This window comes from Xiphophorus maculatus, chromosome 9, assembly GCF_002775205.1.
Source record: "Xiphophorus maculatus strain JP 163 A chromosome 9, X_maculatus-5.0-male, whole genome shotgun sequence".
In the NCBI taxonomy this organism is placed as follows: Eukaryota; Metazoa; Chordata; class Actinopteri; order Cyprinodontiformes; family Poeciliidae; genus Xiphophorus; species Xiphophorus maculatus.
The window spans coordinates 10,310,080-10,334,024 of record NC_036451.1 but is presented as its reverse complement, the minus strand read 5'-3'; the positions used below and the strand labels follow the sequence as shown (position 1 = coordinate 10,334,024).

At 37.7% G+C, this 23,945-nt stretch overlaps 1 protein-coding gene across 15 annotated transcripts in view; it reads right to left on the bottom strand.

Annotated features, from left to right (window-relative positions):
* Positions 1 to 23,945, bottom strand: part of LOC102237776 (receptor-type tyrosine-protein phosphatase S-like) — a 247,605-nt gene that overhangs the window by 135,729 nt on the left and 87,931 nt on the right. The gene's annotated exons all lie outside the window — the stretch shown is intronic.

Sequence of the window (23,945 nt, the reverse complement as noted above, 5' to 3'; positions counted from 1 at the left end):
TCAGTAAATAATTCAGGACCTAGTAATTATAGGTGCTTGAATTTACTTTTTTATCCTCAATGACTCTTTGATTATGGTTTTATCACTTCACTGTGTTTGTTTTAAAACATGTCAGGACCATTTTATTGTACCTCTAAAAATCAAGCACACTTCCACCAAATGGTTAAAGCTGTTTACTGTACAATATGCATCATTCTGGAACATCTGAAGACTATTAGCTTGAGGAATTTAGAGTTAAAAATACCATCTACGTCTTTGCCAAAAATGGCCTGTGACTCTGATAAACACACAGAACATAATATGCAACACTGTTCACAACCCTTCAATGCTGCTGACAGATAATTGGTAGTTAGGTCAAAAGAGGTCAGTGACACAACCACAAGCAAAAGTGTCACATCGCACAAACCTCTAACCTTTGCATTTTCCAACAAGCAACTCCTCGTATCTCTTTATCAGCAGGGCAATCACTGTCCTGTCTTTTTTCACCACTTTAATCACCTGATCCTGTCAGTCTGTGCTTATCCAATTACACAAGCATCTGATGATATTCCAAGCAAGGTCTTTCCGCTTTGGTCAAAATGCTGTAAATCCCTCAATACAAATGAGAATTGGGGTCAAAACCCAACACAGTCGAGTTCTCTCATTGGTATGGCTGACAAAGCACAGAGCCTCCGATCGGTTATACAAACCCTTTAATTATAAATGAATACATTGAGTTCAGGGACATATCTGTTATAAGCTACAGATACTGTCAAATGTGCTGTATGGGGAAAACAAAAAGGCAAAAAATGTTATTGAACAGTTCATTTATCCCGATACCTCAATTCACTAAGTGAAACAAATTATTTAGATGAACTACACACAGCATATTTACACATTTAAAATGGCACATTTAAAATAAGAATATTATATTAGACAAACAAAAAATGCTTAAATGTGGAGTTATTGAAAAGGATGTTTAGGTTGTTTTTGGGGGGGGGTTTCAAAAAGAAGTTTTTTTTTTTAAATCTGAAAAAATAAAAGTCTCATGGGAATGCATATTCTAATTTACTGAATATGACAGTACAGCATCAGATTTTACATTGTAGAACAATGTAGCCTAACCTCTGATTATTTCTCAGAGGTGTCAAGTTTCTAACAAAACAACACATTTAGATTATTGCAGCTTTGTTTTTGATTGTGTTCTTCAAAGTGGCAGAAAACCACACCCAATTACAGTGCAACCAAACACCCTCGGAAGCAAGCATGAAAGTGTCCTATCCTCCTTCAAAAATTCTTATCCACTCTGTCTTTACATGGCACAAAAACACAGCAGACACATGCAGCTACAGGCACACTGAAGATAAAACCCACCAACACATACTGCGAAATCAATCCACGGCAAAAACTCTATTCACCTTTGAGCACCCTCTTTTCACATATGCAATTTAAACGGAGCAATTTGAGAACACGTGACATGGGTACACTTACAAAACCACAAATCCGGGAAAAAGAGAAAAACAACAATAGATCTTTTAAGGCAAAATCATGACAACAAGGAGTGGGTGTTATTCAGAAGCTCTGCTCATCTTTCAATACAATACTACACACACGACCAACATGTGTGGGCTCTTTTGTGTGTGTTGCTTTTCTTTTTCTTGGCCTGGGGAGCAGGTGATGTCATTGGAGGAGAACACTGAAACTTTCATAAAGAGAATACAGGAGTATCAAATTGTCTAAGGGTCTTACGAATGATGCCCCTATTGTTCTGCCTGTAAACACTGCTGTAGGTAGAGGGAATTGTGCATGGCTGTAGGGAATTACTACATCTTTGCTCACAAGATGCCAAGGTTATGATTTATAGCTTCCCCCTCAGGGCATGGCCATCCTCACCTGTGGTTGCTATATAAACTGTGCAACACAATTATAAGAACTATTGTTGTTTAGCAGCCTCCTCACCGTACGTAACCTAAAGCCATGTGTGAGCTGCAGTTTATTGAAAAGGATGTTTAGGTTGTTTTTTTTTGGGCCTTCTTGACGCATTGTATGCGCCAAGAAGAATCGCCAAGAAGGCCATTTTTGGCAAAGACCAGAACTGAAACCCACAATGTAACAATGAGTCCTGAAAGCACTTTAAAAATCTCCAAGCTATGAGCAGATATTATATAAGAAGGATAGACGCTTCCACTAATACCAGTGTGATCACCTCTACTTTTTCGTTTTGATCTTGGAACATCTAAAAGCTTCTTCTTGTCTGAATTTTATGCTCTATAGCTGAGCGTTCATGGCATAAAGACCAGCTAAGACAGGGTTAGACCATTAAGAACCTTAAAACCCAAAAATAAAATCTTAAATATCAATGCTGTACTGACAGGAAACCAGTAGAGTTATGGAAGCTTAGTTTCCTAGTTTCTATTGAAAGTTGTAGTGCACTGTGAGTGATTAGCATTCTGTCAATGAAAGCCAAGAGCCTGGTCGATTGATGAACCCTAAGCTGCTTCCGCATTTATCTCAACAAAACAGCTAATGATCAACTTCTACTGATTTTAACACCACTTAGATGACAACTTGAACGACGACAACAGCAATAGGTTGCTTTGTTGTGGCAGAAAACAATTAATGTTTCACATGCAATCTCGGTGAAACTTGAAAATGGATAATGTTGCAATACACAATAAGAGGAAACCACTAAATGAATAAACTAGTGGTAACTGTAATATAACTTTCAGTCTTTGTCATGAAAAAAACTGAAGGCTAGATGGAGTTTTAAGAAATGTATACCATTTTCTATGCAGTACCGTAATCCATCAAAGTGCAGCTACAGAGGCTGATCACTGAGACACATGTAGGTCGGAAACATTCCTCAGCCTAAAATATTAAAATGCTAAATTTGTTTTACCACATTCAACATACAAAATGAGTTAAACAAATGGAGATTAATCAAGTATGAAATGAATAAGGAGAAAGCACTCTTCAGCTGTAGATTAATGTGACCAAGTGCATTTTTAAAGTTTAGATTGATTGCCCATGAATATATTTCACATATCAAGCTTTTAGTCCCTGTGAAAAATGTCTTCCACTCTAGATATTAACCCCATGCAAGGCTTCAGTAATTACCGCCACAATTTTCAGTGATGGTGATGGCAGTCACCGGCTATCAGGGACTCTCACTTTGACATGGTCAATCTTTAAATTCAACTCGTTTCCTCATGTAATATTGATACTAATGCACTTAATTACAGAGAATGAGAAAGACGAAAGAGGAAAGTGGGGATGGGGAATTTGGACTATAAGCATGAAATGAGTGCAGAAGCAGTAGATATAATACTCATCCACATGCACATCACTATACGAGTTCAGTACATTTAACACACACGTGACAGGAAAAAGAAATGTAACCTGACATAATCCGATTTTTCCATCCACCCAGGCACACCTTACTGTGCAAAAATTTGATTATTAAAAACGCACACAAAAAAAATGTGAAGGCATTTATACTAAAGAAATCTTATTCACCAGAGGAGCTGCATTAAAAATTCCTTTTATGAGATGAGAAGTTTCACTTCTCATACAAGGTCAACAAGAGCACAGTTCTACTTAGTGTGATGATTAAATCTAATTATGTGATGTCTGCACTTAAAAAAATTATATTTAAAAATGTTCAACTAGTGCAAAACTGTTTAGACTTTGTAATAAATGTGTACATTTTTCAGAAATGTATAGATTTTAGGATATAACAGCCGAACTACTGAAATTAGGTTCCAGGAAGTTTGCAATGATCTATAGTCGGACATTAGTTCCACATAATGAGGAAATTTGAGTAAGAAGGGTCAACATATCGCACAATACTTAACTCTTCGTAAGTGATACCTTTTCTTAATTTTGTTTATTTCAATAAATTAGATAAAATAGACACTACAAAGTTTTCCTCCAAAGTTTTAAGAGAAGGATAAAAAAAACAACAGCCTTCCTTAGACAGCATATATAGGTACATCAAATATTTTGAAGTTACAGATTTAGATCCTGCAACATTTTTCAGTATTTCTGTTGCTATTGCTTAAAGTCCTTTTAATTACATGACAGAGACTGTGCCAAGGTTTTATTCAGCTGATTGAACTCCATAGTAATGCAGCTCTGTCCCTCACATTATCAAACAATACCTTGGTCTAATTGAGATATTTCATAAAAAGACTAATATTTTCTCCCTGTATTTTTTAGGTGCTGGAACTGATGTTTGTTTCTAGATTTAAAAAAAGGTCTAATTTTCAAGCAAATGCTACATTTTTTATTGCCAACTCTAAAACTCCATCTGCTATTTATGCTTAGCCTTTAGCTACTTTCTCCGACTCTGCAGTCTTTCACATTAGATGATGTTTTTTATGCGTCAGCCCTGAGTCATAGAGCTTTTACCACAACTAGTTTACAGCCTTTCATCAACTTCCCCCTCCCTTCCACAGAATGTGCAACGGGAAAATGTAAAAAGGATGTGTGCTGAGGTATACGTTTAGTGCAAGCTATGTTGTTTCATGTATTTGTTTGGGCATCTCTGTCAAAGTCGAAGAAGAACAACAGCATAAGCACACAGTGGTATGTCATCTATGACAACTATTTGATTTTCACTATGCTAAATTATTAATAATTCTGATTCTAAGAGTTATTAATAAGAAATTAAACCGACCACACATTTTCACCTTCAACACCTTCCTGAGACTTACAACTGCATTAGATTGTTACTCATTTACAGAAAACTGTAGTGACGTTTGTCTCTATGCTTTGCCTTGATCAGTCTTTCCATTCTCTTGTTCTTCCCTCTTCTCTCTCACGCTCATTCATACTAATATACTGGCATTGTAGATGTTTGGTGGGAAATCCCATGAATTTGCATGGAACTGCAAAACTATTATGCAAATGATCTAATGTATTTTCTCTGTCCCAGCTACACTGTTCTGCAATCCCTTTTGTAATATGATGCAGATGTCATTAACAGCCTCTTTGGGAAGGTCCACTGGAAGAAGAAACCTTCATTATAGGAAAATGTATGACACACTATGTTTTCTGTACTTTCAACATTTTATGCAACAGGTCTTTGTCTGACACAACCTAGAGAAAGAGCATAACATCAACTTAAATAACATATTAACTTATTTGGTTACAGTCAGATTTTAAAACACAGAAAATCCTATTTTTTCCAGTCTGTTAGCATACCATGGGTACGTTCTGTCAGGTCTGGCTAACAACATTCTTGTGGGTGGACGTTATTACTGCAGGAAAAAAATTTAAATGTTCGCTATTTTCAGTGTTAATGAAATCAGAGGAAGCACAAATGTAACAAGTAGAACAGTGTGTTTTCAACATGTTCAAACTGCAAAAGAGCAAGACATCTATCAAGTAACAAGTAAAGTAAGCATCAAGTAAAGTTGCTCTGTTTATTCGTCTGATCATTTAAAATATGCTTCTTGTAGATGGTGGTGGATTTGGAAATTTGTATTTGTATTTGGTAATCTCAGGGTTATGTCTTCTTATGTCTACTTAAAAATTATTCAGACCTGTGGAATATTGACATATGGAAATGTCCATAAACAGTAGATATGTTTACTGTGAAAATGTTTTGTTTTTTTCAAAAACAGACGGCTGTTTGCATTGGATGGGCGTACATCACTGCTTTGGCCTCATTAAGAGATTGCAGATTGCCTTGCCCTGGCAACCCCTCCTTGGTGTTCTTTCCCAGGGGCTTTTGCCCTCAACTGTTCAATTTTCCCAAACCAACAAATAACGCCCGACACATCCAATACATCTTGTATCTGCCATCTGCTGCCCTCTAGGACAACCATAACCTTTTTCATTGATCTAAAGAACATTTTGTTCTTTGTCAAGAAAACCTGAGCTCATCCCACTTCCCCATGCTGGAGATTTAAGTTTAACAGTAATAATAAATAAAGTTATCTTTAAAATGAATCACTCAAGTGACATCTAGGCCCAACAGTAGACTTGAATGTCAATAAAATAAATCTGGTTGTGTGTGTGTTGTTTTTGTCTTCTGCAAACTTTGCTTTAATTCTACGTCTTTTTTCTATCTAATCATAAGAAATCATAGTCAGTCAGAGAGAGGCATGAGACAGGAAGAGCAGATTTCCTGGAAAAATAGGAAGTAAGTTTCCAGCCTGCAGATTTATAAAGATAGTTGAGACTATTCCTTATTTTAAAGCATGAAAGTTTTAAAGAATGGCAATGGACATAGGAGGTTGAGCAACCCTGAGACATTAGCACAGACATCAGGCCATAATGTCTCTTAAGACAGTGATGGGTATGAGATCATCTGTTCAGGCAGTCAGCCAATTAAACAAGCACAGCAAAAGTGCTAGCCGATGCAAACGCACCAAAAGGGTGGATAAACCCTATAAAAGGTGGGTGCAAAAGAGGAATCTTTGGTTGGATCCTCCAGGCAGCTTCAAGCCAAGATCGAGATGGACAAAGAACTCTGCAGCTGAAGAAGAGCCGGGGCCACAGAGCCGAAGACTGTCCTGCGCATGGGGACCAACCCGTCAGGCCCCGCAACATGTGGCATCAAATCACACTTCTCTCATTAGCTGGGTTCAGACCACAAAGACAAAGATGAAGATAAAGGCAATGTCCATGCCTCCTATGTCCATTACCTGCACAACCCTTTCTCTGAATCGTTTACGTTGTTCAACAACCTGTTTCCAAATAAGGCGCTGATCTCTGCTCTCCTGTTAGCTCCCCCTTTTCCCTTAACCTTTCACCTACCATCTACCTCCAACATATCGGTGATGTTTAATTGCAGTTATACCTTTTTACACCATTTCAAGTTCAATGTCAAAATCACATTTATAACTTCTTTAGCTTCTCTGATTTAGTATTCATTTATAATTTTGTAACCATAACTTATTAATTACTTTTATTATAATCTTAATGTGAGTTATTACAGATGTTTTCTGAAAAGAAACCAAGAATAATCCATGACTCTAATTATTTGATACCAAAGTTACGGTTACTTATTTTTCTTGTAAGTGTTCCCACAAATGTATGTGTATTATTACAAGTAAACCAATATTAATATAAGTATTTTACTTTGAATCTTATCAAATTACTCAAAATGTTTGGATTTCATTCTTTAAAACTTTCATGCTTTAAAATAAGGAATAATCTGAACTATTTTTATAAATCTACAGGCTGGAAACTTACTTCCTCTTTTTCCAGGAAATCTGCTCTTCCTGTCTCATTATTCTCTCTGAGTATGATTTCTTATGATTAGATAGAAAAAAGACATAGAATAAAAGCAAAGTTTGCAGGAGACAAAAACAACACACACACACAACCAGATTTATTTTATTGACATTCAAGTCTACTGTTGGCCCTAGATGTCACTTGAGTGATTCATTTTAAAGATAACTTTATTTATTATTACTGTTAAACTTAAATCTCCAGCATGGGGAAAGTGGGATGAGCTCAGGTTTTCTTGACACCCCCTCCACGAGGTTAGACCTTTCACATGCTGGGAGTCCATCACCCTCCTCCAGTTCGCCGTCCTCATCCCCTGGAAAGAGAAGATGTTCGTCTGGGATGTGAAGATGCAGATTCTTCATCCTCAGTTGTCACAAAGGGCTCAATATAGTCATCAAAACTCCACTTCTCTTGACATCTTTTTATAGCCTAAAATCATTAGCTTTTTTCCACTACTAAATGTTTCGATAATCTTCATAGCAATTTGCGAACTAAGAAGCAAATGAACAAACAAGGAAAACATTGTGTTTCACCACTTCCAAACGGATTTGGAGGTTTAAAAAAAATGTTTAGAGGGCATTTTACCACAAGCCTGGTGAATCTTTGCCCTTCTTGTTTTCTCTCTCAGGTGTTACTTTGAGTTCGATCGGCAGGAAATGGGTTTACTCTGAACATTATGAGGCAGCACTGTCATTCCAATAAACACAAAAGACTGAGGCTTTTAGCTGAAATCCACCTCTGTTGAGGTTGAGTGCACAGCAGCAAGAGTTGGGGCAGTGCAGCAGAGATGAACGGATTGGCAGGTGGGAGGACTGTTGGGGGTCAGGCTGACCACCAACATGTGGACTTTATTGCACAGCCATTTTATTTGCTACTGCGGGGTGAAATGCTATCTGGCGCCTGTGTAACCATGCTGTACAGTGACAAAAAAAATTGTCATACTTGCACACATTAAATTATTGTTTTTGCTTTTGGTGCCGTGTCATTGTGACCACCAGCAGTGATAAAGGCTGAAATGGTCTATGACAGCTATTAAGAAAATTAAGGAAGGAGGTGTATTTAGAAGACCTCAAAATATTTTTAGACCACTAAAGAATTTTTTTTAACACATTGCTGCATTTATTTTTAGGACAAAGAACAGGTCACAGTTGGGAGCTGGAGAAGGAGGTGATGTGAGGGGTGTGGGACAGAGCTGGATAAAAAGGGGCAGCTGTTTAAGAAAGACTATGGTGTGTTTAAAACCTAGATGAGGGAGGGGCTGAAGGGGTGACATCAGTTTTTGGCTGGATGCCGACAGAGTCAGACAAGCATTGCACCGTCTGGCCAGCAGCTTGAATGCCCTTTAAATTGTACCACAGGAGGGGGAGAAAAGTTTTTGAAGGGCGATCGGGGCAGATGGGGAAGAACGCTTCCTCGTCATTCTGAAAATGTGATGGGGATGGGAACAGGAGTGTTGGGATGAAATTATTCTAAGTGATCAAGTAGGAGGCAGCGGAGGGAGAGCCTGGCAGGGCTGGGTATTCAGAACTGCATTTGGCGGGCCAAGCTGTAACATTTGCAGTGGGGTTTGAAAAGTTTCATTTCTAAAATGAGATATGTACACTATTTAGAAGCTGACACCTACACAGAATGACTGCTTGCTTTTTATCAAAATTCACACCTAAGAAGAAATGTGTATAATTAAAGCATCTTAAGCTGCTTTAATAATACACATTTCTCTTTGCATTCAGAGTGACACCTAAACGCCTGTGAGTTAAGTTTAGTATTCATTACAGAATGACCACAGATTTGAAACGGAAAAGTGACATTTCTTTGTACATAAATGTAGAATATCCTTCACCCGCCATTATATCTTTACTGGAAATTACTCACTCCACCCAAAAAAAATCTATAAAAATAATTTTTTGGAACACTTTCCTAATAAGCAACTAACACACATATTTAACAAACAAACAAAAAAACATTACAGTTTTGGATGCTTAGGTTCTGGCAATACTAGGATGTGATAACTTTTGTCTCTATTGAATCTGTACAATGAAACCGCCACTTCTTCTAAATTGTTGGTGTGTCTGTATTAAGAATTCTTAGTAAAAAATTAACAGTAACACAACAGACAAGAAATGCACAGTATCATTTGTAAACACAGAGAATAAATATTCAGCAACTCGCATTATAGGCTGCATTATGCGGAAGTTATCATCTAATGCATAATTTAACAGTGCAAAAAAAAGTTAGGTTATCATATTAAAGGATTATTTACTGAATCCGATCATTTAAAACCTAAAGTCTCCTGTCTTTCAATAAATAGAGCTTCAAACACATTTGAGATGCATGACTTTCCTTCTTTTTCTGAAGCACACACAACAAATAAACATAGTCTAAACAAACCTGGATAAAGTTAATCTACAGTGACAAATAGAAGTGAGAAAGGTGACAAAAAATTTACTTGCTAAATTTCTTGTTAGTGTCTCTCAAAGATACTTGTTAATGTTTCAGGAGCAACAAAAAAAACCTCACACCTTCTTATGCAAAGACATGGTAAAACCGACACACAGCACACACACACGTAGAAGATTCTTTCTGGCTCAGTTGATTAAAAAAGACCACACTCTTCATTAAATGTGGTGATCTCTTTCAGGATCCCTTATTAAGAGAATAAATTGAAAATGAAGTTAATCCTAGTAATTTGCTTATAAAACAGGGCCAAATCCTATCAACAGGCTAAATAGCAGTAACCTGAATTCAACAGGCTGACTTAAGAAAAATCTTTATACATATGATTAGACAAAGTCAATTTCCAGCAGCACTACCCAGTGCGCCACTACTCATGAAAAAATTAGATTAATAAAAATGAAAACTTGGAATTATTTCAATTGATTTTTACATTTATCACCAGGCTAGCAAAGTCTACATCGTGTAGAAGGAAAGAAAAACAGGAGATTAAACACTAGGTAAAATATGCAAAAGGACCCTTTCAAAAATGTTAAGATTTTGCGGAAATCTGACTGCAGTTAATTATATGGTTGCCTTTCCAAGATAGAAGATAAACATGCAACCACAAGCAGTGAGGGTAGCACAACACAAATTTAGATGGCTGTTTGAGACTGGAGGTTTGGGGTGTGTCAATACCTCAATAAGTCAGTCAGTCAGTCAGACTGCACCAGAGACAAATGGATGGTCTAAAGCACAGTCTATCTTTCAACCCTGTCAGCAAGTACATTGCTGTCCCACCACCAACATCACCATTACAGACTGTGGAAAACCACTGCTTTTTACAACCATTTTATAAAAGATTAAGAAACATGTAGCACAGAAAGTGACACTTTTACAGACGTGTAACAAAATACTTATGTGCTGGAATTCAGTTCACAGCAGACAACCTAAGAGCCAAAAAAATCTATAAACAGAGCAGCATACTTAACCTAAAGCAAGCAAAGAAGCAAAAATAGATCAGCAAGTTACCATGTACAGTGACCTCATATTTACAGTGGAGATTATAAAAACAAAATTAACCATGAACTGAAATATACCACAAAAGAAACACCCACAGGCAGTTTCAGTTACAGTATTTTTGGAGACCAGAGAATAAACAATTTTCAGCTAAAAATTATCAGATTTTTTTAGATGGGTATCTGACAGCCCAGTGTTAAAAAAGTCCCGCTTTCAATGCATGGACACACTGAGCCCAGGCCACCTTATGTGACCTGGGTTTTGGTTACTGGCTGGTAGAAGATGGGTGAGTGGAGGGAGAAATTCAATTTGAAGATTAAAATGTTGCAAGATCCATATTAATGTGCCCCTCTACAGCTGCTTTTTGAAACACTGTGGCCTTGTCATAAATTTCCCCTTGATGGCCAGAGAAAGAGCTTGTTTGTTTGCAACAGACAAAGGGTTATTGTTGGAGACTGGCATGCATGTGGGCAAAACCCAGAAGACGAGCGCCAGTGATAATGGAACTAGGTTCCAAGAAATTCGTTCTCACAAGGGTTGCATACAGTGACCACATGCTGCTTAGAAACAAGAAACTACACCTCCTTTGAAAATTCACACAGCCTGTGTAGTATGTTTACAAAGTCAGCTGTCACTCCTTCCATACCCTCCACCCTTTGACCCTTTTACTCCCACAAATGACCTCCCCACCATGATCAACCCTTCCAACACCCACTGCATCCCCGTCCTTGTGTGCTGTTGACTTGAGAATGAATTTCACACTAGCTCAGAGTGAAATGGGTGTTCGGGGGGGGGGGGTTAGCAGTGTGTTCAGGTCAAAGGTGAGGGGTCAGGCAGATGGTAAACCTCTTTAGAATCTTTTTTTTATTTTTACTCTTAACATTCCTTCACAGCGGGGCATCTTTAGCTGGCCATCAATCTCTGCCCGATTTAACTAGGGTGCATTCAAGTTATTTTTTGTAGGTTTATCATATGTAGGTTTGCTTCCAAGTTACACTTATGCTATTGCATGCATATAAAGTAGTTTTGCAGGACTGCAAAGCACAAAGGTAAATTTATTCTTCAGAATTCAGAAAAGATGAAAACGGCTCCCTGTCGTTAAGCAGTGGATGGTGGTTGCTGGGTTTGTTTGTTTCCCTGCCTGCAGTGCCCACACTCAATTTAACTAGTGGTAGACTGAGTGGGGAGCTTTTCAGTTCTGCAACTAATGCATAAAAAACCCTTTTCTGTCCTGCTGTTTTTTTATTTTCTCTCTGTGTTTGTCATTTTACCACTGTGCACTCCTATGCAGTGTATTGGCCTGTTGAGTGCTATCCTGAGAGAGGTGGGGAAAGACAGCAATAACATCTGGCTTTACCTTTAAAAAAAAAAAATGTTATACTTAGCGAAGCATACATGCATTTCTGATGAGACCAATTTTAATATAAAAGATAGCAAATCCAAAAGCAGTTTTCAAGTAATGATTTAATTTAACAAACAAAATAAAAGAATCACCATTAAGCTCCACTAACTGGAAATATTCTGTTGCTGTGGAAGCAACAGAACTGTTTTAATACATTGCAGAATTTTCTAGCATAATCTCCTTGTTTACAGTCAAACAACAGCATCTTAAAAGGATTAAAGTCAGAACTTTAACTTGGTCTTTTCAAAATATTATTTTTGTCATTTTAAACGAGCTGCACAGTGGCGCAGTTGGTAGAGCTGTTGCGTTCAATTCCCGGCCCAAGGTCTTTCTGCATGTTCTCCCTGTGCATGTGTGGGTTCTGCCTTTGCTTTTAGGGGTCTCTCTAAAATTCTCCCTAGGTGTGAGTGTGTGTGTGCATGGTTGTTTGTCCTGTCTGTTTCTGTGTTGCCCTGCAACAGACTGGTGACCTGTCCAGGCCAGGGTGTACCCCGCCTCTCACCCGGAACGTTACCTGGAGATAGGCTCTAAGGAACAAGGGTGTACGGGACTGTTTTGTCATTAATTGTGGCCAGGTCTGAATTATCCAGGTCCAGATCATAGCCCCAGATCATAACACTACCACCTCCTTGTTGGACAGTTAGTGTGATTTTCTTTCCTTGGAATGCTGTGTAAGTTTTACATACACTAATGGGATGCCTTCAAAATTGTTTTACTTTAGTCTCACCAGTGATTGTGATGATTAGGATCATCACAATGTTTTAGCAAATGTGAAATAGGTGTTTGTGTTCTTTTGGCCAGGAGAGTTTTCAATCTTGCAATATTGTTGCAAGTTTTGCTTAGTCTCTTTAGTTTTGGTGAACCATAAAACCTGAGCTCAACTATAGGTAAGTGATGTCTGCATTGCCTTGGTGTTGTTCTGGGATTTTTTATGACTACTTAGATGAGTTGCCAATACACTCATGGGAAGTTTTAACACTTAAAACTTAGACAGATCTGTGCTCTATTAAAAATAAACAACACTTAGCAGAAACTCCAAAGGAACACACAACTTTATTACATGTGTCCAGGTCAGTGTTTCCCAACCCTGGTCCCAAAGGCTCACTGCACCGCAAGATTTATACGTTTCCCTGCTTTAACATGCACGATTCAAATGATTGCAGTTCAACAAACACCTGTTTATCAGCCATCAAGTTAAATCAGCTGGGCTGAAGCAAGGAAACTCCTAAAGCATGAAGGACAGTGTGCCTTCAGGACCAGGTTTGGAGAAACACTGGTCTGGGTGACGGATAATAAAGCTAGGTGATGGATGTGAGTGGTAGTGCCGTCAGAGACAGGAGGTTGCAGAAACAAATGGATCTATTGTACAGGGCAAAGACAAAACTGTGGATCCAGTGCCGGTGACCTGCAGAACAATTAACAGTTTTTAGAGAAAGACTGCGTGTGAGAGAGATTGACACGGGATGGTCTTGGGTAAGCTTGGACGACAGAGACTGCATTGTGCCTATGTGTTGGCACTGAACATAGTGCTCAGGAGAACTTTGGCAGCAATGTTTGGGCAGTGTAACTTCTGTTGTCCTTAAATCTCACAGCTTAAAACAGAATCCTCTCATTTTCAGTGAGTTGAACTACACAGGCAACAAACAGAATCTTCTTCAAATCTCTGAATGAGAGATTTAAAGGCCCTGTACTACAGGGTCTCAAGACATATCAAACTTTTTTTGAGGTTCTCATCTAGTTGCCTTGAATTTAAATTCACTTCTGATTTTAAGATTAGACACAAGTTCACACATATGGTTTGTTCACAATTTATAATTTTACTTATTTTAAGCTTGCAATCTTTGCTTTAAAAATGTAAACACATAAAGGCATTATTGAATTACAAAGTCTTCTTAGACTTAAGTATGAAGTTTGGAGAGCATGCATTTGCATTAAGTTTCCACAATATACCACAAATATTGCAAATAATTATGTGCTGGTTTTAAAGAGTTGTTCTGAATACTAATTTTGTTGGCTGCTACATTTCAGGTGTCAGAACTTGATGGCTTAGATTCCAGTGATACATCTGGCCTGTTGGATAGAGCTCAGTGCATTAAGGGTGCACACTTGACAGATGCTAAAGGTCAAGATATCAAAAGGTCAAGCAGAGGGTTGGAAGCATTGTGACTGAGTGAGGTATATATATATATATATATATATGCCATACCATACCATATTTATTTATATATTTATTACCACTGATATATTTAGAAATAATTACATGACTTCCTAAGGCTGTGCAGTTCTAATTGGTTTTTGAGTTACATCCAGAAATTGTAATTTTACAAGTGTTCAGTGCCTTAAACAATAACTAAGAAGTCTTGGAATACATATTTTAGTCTTTAGGATGAAAATGATCCAGCTAAAAAGCTAAAGAAAAAAAAAGATGTTTAGGGTATTCATTTATACTTAAAATATAAGTAGACTATATTTTAAAAAGCTTAGGTTTTAAACAGCAAACATCTACCCTTTCTACAGATAAAAGCATGCCAAATGAGACCAGGGAATGTGCCAGAGTGACCAAATTTTTCTCTGAACGTATTGAGCCTACAAAACTGCCCCATTCTCCATCTGTTTCTGTTCACTAGTGGTCGGCTGGCTGAAGGAAAGGCTACTTATTTCTCTTGCTTACAGGAAAGACCAGCTGTCTGGAAACATTTTTATTTGAATAAACAGGGACAGTCATGGTGTGGAAACTAAAGTAGCTCCACCCATCACTCCTAAAGTCACACTGTTTTGATTCTGTAGACATTATGTATATATTGGATGAGTTAAAGAGGGATAGAATTTAACGCATCGCTTTTTTCTACCCTTTTCTCAAACTAAGATTGATGGTTTTTATTTTTCCGATACTTACTTTTTCTTCAGGTAACATTTATTTTTTTCCATCTTCAAAATACAGATTTCTTTCATTCACTCATTCAAACTACAGTTGGCAAGCTAAAGGGCTCTGCTTGTATGAGCCAAACTACAGAAACCAGTTCTTATTGTCGCAGTTACGTGACGATTGTTCTTGGAGTCATGTCATCCACCCCTTTTTGTCACATCCCCCCTGCCAACCTTATCACCTCCCTCTCCATGTGAAATTATCGTGTGATTGGTCTGAATTTGTGGGCGCGTTTACTTATGCAGGATACCACCCCAAGCTACTCAACTTCCACGAGCTGGTCAAAGACAGGAATATATAGATTTGAAAAGCAATTGTCCAGGGCTTTGAGTAAATAGATACTGAAACATTAAACTCTCACAGCTCGGTTCTGGTCTGATGCAGGGAGCAAATGTCTCACTGACGCCTTCTAGCATGCATGTTAAGCACCTGACTGCAGGCTGGCTGATGGAGAAGGTAGCTCTGTTAATTAACAAGATCATCACATATCTCTTAAGTCTATGTAACAAATGAAAATCACATTAATTGATTTAGCTGTAAAAATGCATAGCTTATATTATTTTTCCAGTAAAATAAATGATTGTTGTTATTATTTTTTTTGCTGTCAATGCCACGAAATATTCACACTGACAGATTGACATACCAAATCACTCCTAATTAATCCTTGTACCTGTAAGACATATCCTTCTGTTTGGCCACAGTGAGTGTTTGACATTGTAACCAATAAGGTATATTTGACTATTTTTTTCAGGATGGTTTCAGTTTATCAAAAATAATTTTGTGACTAAACGATTTGCTCATAAACACTTAAAAATTGTTTAACACATATCTGCGCCTTCAGTCGGGGTCAGAAGCACCATGTTGAGTTGGAGGGCCATTTGAAAGGTGGAATGAAAACACGCTCCCTCTCAGACTTGTGCAGTAAAAGATGGAAGCTTCACACCATAGCTACAGAGTGCCTTTAAGGGTTTATCAGCCGAACAAAATCAAAACATCAGGGGGCAGAAGTAGAACTGTAATGAGGAGACATCAAGGAGCAACAAACAAATAATCAAAGGGGAGGATGGGGAAAAAAAGAAAAGAAAAAAGAAAAAAAAATCAAGCCAGGCTGCCATACCACCAAGCTGCTCATCTTCTTGGCGTCTGACAGAGCACTGGCTTTCATTCAAATGGAAGCCCATTTATTTATTTATTTATTTATTTATTTTTCCATAGCTTTTTTATTTTTCTAGTTACTCACCATGAGCGTGACGCACAACACTTTCACTTGCCATTATTTTACATTTTGGATCACTATCATTTTGATTTTATTTTACATATATAAATGTATGCATTGTATATTTCCTGGATTGAAACAGATGACTGTATTTGGGCGAAGCCTGTCGTTTTTTTAAATGCATGCAGGCTGGAATCCAAAGCTCATAATCACAGTTGAGGGAATAGACAGAGTTGAGAGTCACGATTCAAAGCAAGAAAAGAACAGAGGAGGAGAAAAAGCGAGGCAGAGGGAAGGAATGGTAGATGATGACAGCATTGCAGAGAGGGGGGAATTGGTATTGATATCTTTTTAAACACAGGCTTAAACAAAGTAAGCTAATAAGCAATTACTGCAATTGATAGAGAGTTTTCAGATTCTACTAAAATACAGCTGGATTGAATGTCTTTTGAAATAAAGGAAAATGTGTTCGCAACACATGAACAAGAGTAATTTTGTTTCACTGTATTTGTGTAAAGTATGTGTCTGTTTGTGGTCAGTCACTTCGGTGCACCTCAAGCTATTCAGCTGTCGTCAAGCTCACTCAGCAAGAAGCGGGCTGCTCCATCTGGTCAAACGTCCCCTCTTCAGTCTTTTTCTAAGATTTCTAAGATAACATGCATTTATGAATGCATGTTGTCTGGAGGTGTTTGACTACATGTGTGTGAGGCTGAGCTTCAGTATGTATTACTTTGGCTTTTGCTATCACATGCTCCAAGGCAAATTCAAGAAAATGCACAAATGAGAATATATCTTTTCTGCAGACACACACACACACACTCATGCGCAAATCAGCTTAGCAGCCACTATAAAGTTAATCAGTATTCTATTCCCATTTCATCCCTTATTTCAGGCTTGTGTTTCTTGTCATGATAGCAGAAAAGCCTCTGAGGTAATTTGAAGACAATGACAAAAAATAAGAGGATGGGGAGTCAAGTAGACAAACCCATCAGGCCCCACAGTAAGCTTGCATACTGTCGGCTTAAGACTGCAGCGTGTGCTCAGCTCTGTAAAACATATTTTGTATCAGACTAAATTAGTCGCCAGCAATAAAAAGGCCTCAATGTTCTAAAAGAAAAGATTTCATAAAAGAAGTGGATTGTCTTCTTCTCAATCATTATATTACATTTTAATGCACTGCATAGTTATTACATTTCCTGCATGACCATTCTTTCTTTCCGAGGAAATTTCAAAAAGACTTTCAAAAGGCCAAAGTTGAAGGAACACTGAAGAGGTCTCAATTGTTTTAGAGATCTCACAAAAAAATTGGAATTAAATGTAATGAGTGGAAGTACTTTCTGTGCTCCAGATATTAAGTGTATGTTTGAAATAAGAGCATAGCAAGCGTGTCACTAACAAGGTCCCCGCAGGCCGCCACAGCCACCTGGGCATTGCAGCGAAAGCTCGTTGTCGGGTTAAACTGGTGAGATCCAGAGCAACGACAGCGACATGCAGCATTTTCCATCAGAGTGACAGAATGTGTGAGCACAGTTGTGTGCATTTGTGGGGAGCAGGCAACATCAGAGCTGAAGTGCAGCTGGCTGCCATTTCCCTGCACCATGGAAATGTGAACCAGCTTCCCCTTCTTTACTCATTATCTGCAGCAGATAACACAGAAGGCTTTGTGCCTCCCAATACACACAAGCTACAATTTGCCCTCTGTTTCTCATTATTTCATTATCATTCCTGTCTCGCTGTCTGCATTATCTCGTTATTAATGCTTAACATATATTTCCTCTCACATCAGTGGAATTAACCTGTAATGTTTTGACTGTAAGGTGGAATGCTTTTGTTTGAACGTGTGTTGTCGTTTGTGCACAATATGTGCACTTGAGGGATGAGATTCACATTCCAACCACGGGTTTTATTTCACTGACATACAGACAGTGACAACCTCCCAACAAAAGTACAGAACAGCTTAAAATGACCGATCATGCAGACAAGTGGGAAAAGTTCCTAGGAGCAAATGAGAGAACATCAACAGGAAGAGAAAGAAATTAATTGAATCCTCTTTTTAATAATAAAACACAAGGAAAATGTGTTTGGCAACTAAAAACGTTGTTTGCTTTTTTCTGGTTGAGACTTATTTACTTTAAAACTATTTACATCTGAATAGCAAGGACCCCTGTGCTGCAACGCAACCAGCAAATCAACACATCATTTGGTATTTTACATGAATTATTCCTCATTCATACTTTAATCAGGCTGTGGTGGAACTGTGCTTGATTTTTCTTCCACACAAACTTAATTCATGATTTAGTAATGGAAGCAAGGGTGAAAGAGCTTTTCCATTCATGTTTACAGAGTTGTTTTTGAATATTTTCTATAAATGTGCCATTCATACCCTTTCTTATTCTGCTTGCCCTGCTCAAATTCCTTTGGTCATCAGTTGTTTTCTTATAGTTCTTCCAACAATCCCCACTGGACTGCAACATCATCCTTTTCTCCTCTGCCTCTCATGTCAAGCATCTCTCATATGCATGCCGTTTTCCTTGTTTTGTTTTAACATCTCTCTTTCAGTCTGCCTCTGTCTGGTTGGCTTTCACTCCTCTCTGAGAAGAGGAAGGGGAAGAAACAACAACTGGGTGATTTAGTCTTCACAAAGAAACGTTAAACAGTCAGGGTCAGAGCAACCAGACCACACACAGCAGCATGATTTGGATTTGATAAAATCAATTAAGATACAAAAAAATCTTAATTAAAAAGGTAATTTGATAAGAGATGTTTATGATCTCAACTAAATCAGCTCTACAATTAGTCTTCTAATTAGCCTAACAAAGCACATTGAAAAAACTTGAAAGGTTAATAAATAAGAAAAATTAAGGTAAAAAATGTTTAGTGGTTCACGGTGAGTCGATTTTTCATTTGAGATTATTAATATTTTTCTCATGTTTTTCACTGAAGATTTTAAATGTAAAATACTGACATAAATGCAATAGAAATGAAGAACGGTGGAAAATCACCTAGGAAAAATACTTTGGTTCCTGGTAAGGGTTTCTACAGCCAAAATGTACAAAATGTACTCTCTCGTGGAGTTCCAGGAACAAAGACACCCGTGCACTGTCATCAAGCCTCTACGAAACAAACAGAACTGTTCTCAGACCAAACAGTGAATCCTTCAATAAACAGTCACCGAGATGCATCCTGCTCCTCATTAAAAACAGAGGAAAGCCTGTCGCTTGGCCCTGTGGAGTAATGAGGAAACGGGAAGGTATGTAAGGTAGGGGGTGAAGGCAAGGGGAGTCCTCAAATGACATCCTGACATTTGAGCCCGAAACAAATGGATCAATCATGATTTAATTATTCATTCAACTGTTAAGTGTGGAAATTAAGGTGTTTGGGATAAAGAAGGACAAGAAAAGCAAAATGAAGAGAAAATAAGAAACAACCAACAGCATGGATGCTAATTTCTCATACTGATTATATAAAACTGATGCACTGCTGTAAATACAGTTTGTTCTAGCGATGTCTACTGAATGGCATTTCTGATTTATTATGGTTTTGTAACAGTAAACATATAATATTCCTATGAGAGTATTTTGGTGGTATTCAATAATGAATCTGTAATAGACTTTTTCTTCGCTGCACTTCTCATCCCTTAGGCTATGCTCAGGGGTGTTTTAATCTTGAAGTCTTGAAGTAAAAGTTTTTAATGCCAAATTTCTATTTATAGAAAAGTCCCAATCCACTGAATGGAATTCATAAGCTATGGGACAAAATCCAGTCTACTGATGCCAAATGGTAGAAATGTACTCGTACTCTTTCAACAACTACAACATCATATTTAATTGCAGCCTATGCACTTCTTCTAATTGTATTCAATAGAACCATGTTTGTTCTGTGGCATTCTCTTACAAATAAAGTTGGAATCTAAGCTCTGCCATCATTCTTCATACAATTTAGGGCTCGACTTTAGCAGGATCTTTCCTACAGAGATTGAAAAGGATTGATTTTTTCCCTTTTATTTAGCCAAACAAAACTTTCAGTCAGCTAGTGATATTAATTATTAAACAAAGTTTACACTATTCTTCCCACACAAGCACTACCATACTAAGAAAATTGTATTGCAAGTTACCAGCGAATGTCAATACAAACAGATGGTAAAATTGAGCTCCATAGTTCACTTTGAGCAATTGTTATTGTGCAGCAATTATGAACAAGTAGGACATAATGGTCAAGACAGTCTATATGTGAATGTAACTGCCAAGAAGAAAATATGTTTTCTAGAAATTGATTGTTCTGTCGCTACTTGATTTACCTTCATTTATTTTTAATATACAGCAACATTTACAATAACTGTGCTTTCATAAAGTGTGATTGAGAGTGGAAATTGGCCTGAGCAGATGGTTTGGAGTAGAAATTACTTTTGAAACTTTGGGCAGCATTTTTCAACTCACCATTCTCTGTCAAGTTACTCTTATGAGAAATTTAAAGAGCAGAATTAGCAAAATCTTAAGATGCAAAGGAAATCAAGAAACAGAATATGGATAAACAACAGAAATACCAGAGCTACCCAAGTAGCACAAAAAACTCCAACATAAACAGTATTTTTTAGTTAATCTTAGCAACTATTTTGTGTCTGAGGTCAATTTTATTTCTATTTTTCCAAATAATATTAATATTGTTTTAAACCAGTTTGAGCACAGTCCACACTTCAATCCTAGGAACTAGTCACAGATTAGGGTGACGTACATTACAGAAAAAAAGTAATGAATTGTGACAAATTTTTGCTTTGAATTTTGGCGTAAATACTGGTTGTGTTTTTACTAAAGCGTGTCTCATGAGACTTTTGCCTGGCCATGACGCCCAATGCCTATTTGGAGACATTCTTTTCAACATGCAGTCAGAAAGCACATTATGCCTTGTGTCGCAACAGCTCCTCTGTTTTCAAGAAACTCAATATGCCTGTTCACGAACTCCCTCCCAACCCCTTGCATTCCACAGATAGAATGGATGGCCCTGCTCTGGTTGACATTTTAATGAGTGTGTGTGGGAGAGTGGGTCCAAGAGGGTGGCGATGGAAGGGCACACACAAGCCCAGCCCCTATACGCAGACATAGAGCCCCGCTGAACCCCACTGACTGCAAAGGAAACCTCCATGCAAGCATGAGCACACACACAGACAAATATACCAGTCATATTTAACACACACATGTGAGATCTGGTACGCATGCAAAGTCATCAACAAACCACCCCCATCTATTACATAAACTGTCTCCTCAACCTTTAGTAAAATACTTTATCCTAAATGCCAAGGTCATGCACTAATTTCCACTTTATAACCCCTGTAAATGATTGCCCAACAGCTAAACTTGAAATAAGCCAGTGAGAAAAAAAAAAGCCAGGTTTTGATGCTTATAATTAGAACATGATTTCAATGCGGTGCAGACCATAAAAGCCTTAAAAATGTGAAAAATATTATCCACTTAAAACTCACACAGAATCATCATGGCGCTTAGATAACCCAGAGGCTAGGTTAAGGGTAGATTTCTTCATGGATTGAAGGTTGAACAATGCTGGCTCTGGCCACAAATACACATATGAGAGCATACATTTGAGAGTATACAGTGTTATTTCACTTTGAGTTCATTCACACAGACTACATGTACATTCTTAATTCCGTCTAGATAACAATAGGTTAAAAAAACATCCACTTTTTTTTTTTACTTATAAAGATTTGAAATGCAGAACTGATTTAAAATTAAGATACAAAGCATAGATTTTATCAATCTTCTTTGTCACTTTCACATCTCTTTACAAAGTTTCTCATTTTAATCTCAATCACTATCTACATTTGAGAAAACACAAATTATGGAAACATCAAGTAAGAATATAATGTTGAGTAATATACATATGTGATAAGATCCAGATAAGGATCTTATAACTTATAACTTAGGGGGCACCCATGGATCGTTAATCTAAGCAGTGGCAGATTATATTAACCTTTTATAAGAAGTGTTTGCATATGGAAAGAGAAGTAGAAGATGGGGTTTGGAGAGCGAGAACTGCAGTACAGCTGATGGGTTGAATTAATGAGATTGTAGGTATCTGCATGGCTGCACATTTTGACTAGGCTCTGGATGAAGACAGAGTAAGAGAGAGAGAAAAGAAGAAATAAACAGAGAAAGAGAGAGAGAAGGGAAAAAAGAGGGAGAGAGGGAGAAAGGAAGAGAAAGCAAAAAAAGAGAAGAAGTGAGTAGTGAGGAGGTCAGGGCAAGCAAAGAAGGTGAATAACGGACACAAGCACATGTTCCCGTTGAAAGCCTCTCATCTCCAGCTCCCCAGTTATAACCTTCAATTAACCTTCCTCCTGAATACAAGAGTGTATGAGTAGTCTGGGTAGGTGTGAGTGTCTGTGATTGTGATGTGCTGGCATATTCTCCTGTGCATGTATGTATGTGTGCGTGAGAGAGAGAGAGAGAGAACACAGTCTCACTGACTCCCATGCATCTGTTTTTGCTCAGCTGAAAATCGATTTTACCTACCCCCACTTTTCTGCACGCATCTGAGCCTCATTGAAATTCAAAACACTCAAAACACACAAATCTTTATTAGTTTAGTGTTGCTGAGCTCTGGATACCCAGTAAAAAAAAAGAAGAAAAAAAACAGACTGGGCACACATGGAGACATTAAAACACCAGCAACATGTCAATTCAAAGGCAGCTGGATGAGTTCCAAACCGTAATCACTGTTTGGAGTAAGATTTTTACAAAGGTCGAGGCTAGGCTACATGTTTGTATCAGTTTTGCGGGTTGTCCCCCTCAAAGGGACTGCATGTTAAAGCCAAACCATACAACTTGGAGGCTTTGGCTACAATTTGAATGTTGTCCTCACCAACCTCAAAGCAATGAGTGATTCGTTAAAAGGTCTCTTGAATAAAAATAGACCACAACTAAGATAATAAAGAATGGACAGCGAATAAGTCTATTAAGACATGGTTGAGTGAGTTTGGTGTCTGACTTGTGCAGAGTCCTAACCTCAACCCAAACAAGGCTGCAAGCCAGGACTTTTCATTCATCACTGTCCTTGTAACTTGTCCTTTATAGAGTAATGAATGATATTGAAATGATGCAAAAAAAACAATGCTACAATGTTGTTCATCAATGTGACTTTAATTGTTGAAGCAGAGATAAGCTTTCATCATTTGCCCTAACATGAAGGTAAATGCTTTAAGCTTCCTACATCTAGGTTTGAGGCTATTATTTTCAAGAAAGGAAATAGTGCTTCAATTAAGGGTTGCACTGACTTGACGTCTTGTCGACCAATAATAATCTGCCTTGTTAGATTTAAGAACCTACCCTTCACTTTCAAATTGTTTATGTGGCAGAAATTTGGGTACTTGGTGTAAAAAGGAAACAGAGTAAAGGGCGAAAAAGAAATGATTACTAAGCACAGTGAGAACACAACTGGATAAATAGTGACAAATTAAAGTTAGCTCCGCATCAACATTTGCGTATCAGCAGTGAAATTAAAGTGCTGTTTCCCATTTTCTTTAATGACTGGAATTAATGTAATTATTTTTAGTACAACCTTTAAAATGTTGAACTGGATCCACCATGAACAGATATTTTAAACTTTTATTTATTCTTTGTGTGTTTTTCAGTGTTTTTTCTTGCATTAAGTCCACCCTAGAATTAGAGAAGCGTAAAACCTGAAAAATGTGACTGGACAAGTCACATTGGAGTAGAAAC